The sequence below is a fragment of the Erithacus rubecula genome, assembly GCF_903797595.1.
Source record: "Erithacus rubecula genome assembly, chromosome: 2".
In the NCBI taxonomy this organism is placed as follows: domain Eukaryota; kingdom Metazoa; phylum Chordata; class Aves; order Passeriformes; family Muscicapidae; genus Erithacus; species Erithacus rubecula.
Window position 1 is genome coordinate 60,900,739 of NC_136685.1, and position 4,492 is coordinate 60,905,230.

Consider the following 4,492-nt stretch of genomic DNA (forward strand, 5'->3'; position numbering starts at 1 on the left):
CTGCTGCAGTGTGCACCTGCAGCAGTCAGAGGGAGCAACAGTACTGCAGAGGAAAATCAGGCTTATTTTGGGGTCCTCACTGCCACACTACAGATTTCCAGAAGTGCAATACTGACACTTCTGGGTTCTGTACAATTTCAAATTGGTCAAACCAGTGTAAGCTCCCACATGCACGTTTAACGTGCCTTGGCATCCACCAAAATAATCAGAAGAAAATGAGAGTTCACAGTCACAGTATTTTTTCTGAAGATTATACACACCTAGTTTAAAACTTGGCTTAGCCCCTCTGGCTTTCCTCACAAAACTACATATCCATTACTCAGCAGCTGAGCACAGAGGGAAGAGAGGATTCAGCAGCAGTCTGAACTAGAAAGTCCAGCTGCTTTATGTGTAGCTGTGTGTTTGTGCAGAGGTGCAGCTGAGTGGTCATGGGACAGCAGGGCAGCCTTGCTCTCAACCCAGGAGCAGGGCAGGGCTGGGCCCTCCAGTGCTTCTCTGCTGCCAGCACATTCTCATCAGAGGCCAGGCATGAAGCACGTCAAAATCTACACAAAAACCAGAACTCCAGTAAGGCCATGACAACACTGCAGAAGAGAGTGCCAGCATCAGACACCACCCTCAGCAAAACTTGACTGCAACCCACAACCTTCCCTTCCAGGGTGTCCTTGAACTATGCTGTGACCACTGCCATGGGTGGCAACTCCCACCAGCTCTAGTGACGTTAGTGACAAGAGAGACCAGAGGACATCCTTTGTATTTGACAATGGTTTCTCACCAGCTAAACTTTATATTGCAAACAAATGAAATGAGGCATCAAACAGCTTGAGTGAAGCTCTCTTAGTCTTCCCCAAAGTGCTAATCCCACCTCTCCCCCGTCTGCTGGGTCAGAACCTCTTCTCCCCCCAGCCCGGCTCTGCTGTACACAATCCAGAGAGGAACTGCAGTGTTAATTCTGCCATCACCTCTTTCATGCCTCCAGCCAAATGTCCTCACCTTACCGTTTGAGTCAGATTTCTGATTCTTCCCGTGAAAGGGATTTAGTGGATAAACCCTCATTAATATTTAATTCTTATTAAGAATTCCTTGCTAATGAGAGATCTGCCAAACACATGACTTGACTAATTTGTACAGTGCTTGTTCTCAGTAATACCTGTACTCTGAAGTTCTGATGTCCATCAGTTATCCAAAGCTCTAGTACAAATCTTCTGGCATAAACAGGCACAACCCCTTTTCCACAGACTTCAGGAGACAGGCAACTTCAGGCAACCACATTGCCAAAATCCTGTCTTGGCTTCCTAAATCTGCTGCAAGCTACTCATTTCTCTCTTTTTCCAGCTACAAACAGGCAGCTGCTGAAACCTGCTTCTAGGAGGATCTTCCCACAGAGCAGAAAGATGGGTGGGCAGTCCTACTCCACTTGCTGCAGAGCACCAAGCAGTCACACACACCACGGTAGTGACACTGTGCTCCCACCAGTCTTCCCAGTGCACGACTAACAAAGCAAGGACCCTCTCCAGATGTCCCTGCATGGTGCAGGGAACTCTAGCAGGCTCATGATGCTTTAGGTTCCCTGAGTAACAGGACTCATCATTGACATGCAGCAATGGGGGTAGTTAAATGCTGCTGCTTTTTACCTTGCTTTTCCATGACAGCCTTTTAGATAAATAGTTCTCACAAGAGATGATGGAGGCAGGATGCAGGAGCACAATAATTCAGCTCACTCATATCCATCTGGCCCTCTCCAAGGCTTCCAACTCTCCACACCACATCTTGTACCTGCAAGGACTAAGGTGCACAGATCCAGGTCAGTGGGTCTGCAAGGAGCCAGGTCCATGATCCCCCTAGCAGTGAGAATCCCTTCAACTCCAGCATGGGTGGGACAGCAGAGGTAAAAGTGGAACAGGGACTCTTCCAGTCAGAGGCAGAGGAAGTTAAATTCAACAAGGTACAAGCATTGCCAATTTTTAAGTGAGGAACTGCTTACAAAACCAACAGGAAGAGTTGCTGTAAAACTTCTGACTCTATCCAACCTGGCTGCTGCACTGTCTGAAGCAGTGGATTACACCTTGTGGGTTTTACTGTGCTCCCAACCACTCGGTTTCCATGTTCCACCTGGCTGTATGCTGAGGTCTGCAGCCTGATCCCTTTTTGCCATCAACCTGGCAGCCAATCTAGCCATGGCTGCACCAAATGGAGAGGCTGTCCAACAGCAAGGAAAGACTTCCACACAGTTCAATATATTCTTTGGCAGGAAACAGATTTAAAAGCAGGCTAAATTCAATTATTTGTATAATTGAATATCCTTGTTACAGGGCTTGTAACCACAGCAATCACTTAAACAAAGCTTTGAAGAAAATATTCCCTCATTATTAAAATATTGATTCTAGAATGTGATTCAGTTTGCCAATCTTCCTCATTTCTTATCTCAGAGGTGCTGTCTGCCTCCAGGTCATATAAACTACACAGAAAAGGAAGAACTCGGCTCACAGACACCAAGTATCCTCAGCAATTACTTGTGTTCTTGTGCCATTGGAATATTACTTCCTAAATATACAAATACAAAAGGATCAGGTTGTCATGTGGGGATTGGGAAGTTTGCAAACATTATACAAGTAATCAGCTAGCAGGGATGTTTCTCAGAACAAGTCTCAGGCAATTAAACTGAGCCTACATTAATCACATTGCAAACACAAAGTATTTCTTCAGTTAAAATCAGACTCATTTAAAAGCTCAGGCACTGAAAAAAAGAAAAAAAGGGAAAAGCAAATTAGGGGGAAAAGGCTGAAGTATTTGGCAATTGGCAAATATACATTAAGTTCCCTTGATATTATGGCTGGATTATCTTCTATCTCCACAGAATCCATTCCACAGTTGAGTCTTATATTAGTAAGAGTCATGCAGGCATCACACAAAGGCAGCATTGATTTGTTATTCTGTAACTCTATCTGGATAACCAAGGAGGATTTATTTTAAAAAGACTCAGCCAGAGCCTTTTACTTTTTTTCAGTTGCCTATTAAATGAGTGCATAGCCAGGAAAACGGGACACATAAACCATAAGATGGATGTGATCTGCACATGTTTTTCTCACAAGAAAACAAGTACAGTGCATGCTTTACAAAAGGGAGTAGCTTCAGGGTTACATTATACAATGGAGCTGAATGCAGTCTTGAATATAGAGCATCTCAGGGAGGTACATTAGGAAAGGTACCTAACTTAGGAAAGTATCTTCTTCATGCAAGGAAGGAGAAAATTTCTTCTTGAAACATGACTTGAGTCCCTCCTGGATGCCACCACAGTTTGTCTGGCTCTGCAAACCAGCCCATGTGAGTTTTGGATCAGGTGGTTTGTGGATTAAGGAGCTGCACCAGCTGCTTTAGCTTCTCTCCATATCCCACTAATGTTGGTTGGACATCATGGAATGAAAAGCAAACATGAAGGAAGCTCAGTGTCTAACAAACATATTTAAGGCCAAAAAATATTCATGTACCAATGACAAAACACTGCAGTAGCAGTTGTTTTGGAGAGCAGGTTTTGTTTTATATGGTCAGGTTCAGAATGAACAGAAATTGTTTCACAGAATACTGTCAGAACAGAAATCAAATACAAATGTATCTGTGTGAAACCTGGGCATGTATTTTTAGGTGCACACACCCACACGCATATGCAGCCTGAAAAGTTCATTCCCCTCCTCTGACACAATCAGGGATGCCTTCAAGAGGAAAAATAAGCCCAGGCATGTTCCTAACCCAATCTGCCTGTGCCACCCTTATTTTAACTACATACTGTATCATGTAATAGCTTGAAAAGTTTTTTATTTCTGTGACTTTTCCCTTCCTCTACACATTCTCACAATGCTCCTCAGTTTCTTTTAGCAACAAAGTAACACAGCAGATCAAACCTGAAATTCTGCAGTTTAGTGCTCAGTACCAAAGACTGCAGTAATTATGCTAGGGGAAGAGTCTGTCCAAAATATTACTTCTTATTTAGTTTTCCCACAGTGGCTTTAGGCTTAAACCATGACCTAAGATCCTTTCAGCAAAATATCAATATGGAATCGCGGCAGCTTATTTACATTCCCATCCCATGAGCAGATACTCGTATTTTAAGCAGCAGTTATCCAGAAGGCTTTTCACAATTACCATACAGGTTGCCAGTTTCAAGGTTATTCAAATCTTGAATAACAAGCCATAGTATCTGCTTCCAAAATTAAACCTGCACAGCTACAGTGGGCTCTTCAGACAGTTTCCAAATCTCCAAATCCCACCTCCTGCCTCCTGAACTGTGGCACTCTCCTCCCAGTACTGGCTTTACCTTTTTTATGTCCTGATGGCCTTGATCACTCGCATTCTTCCTGAACTTCTCTGTGCTAGTCTATAAATGCTGAAGAATCATGCTATAAACAGATGGAGCAAGGTTTGCTAAAATTCTATGAAAGAGCAGGTGTAAGAAACTACTCCAGAGAACGGGGAAAGAAGAACCCACACCATTAGC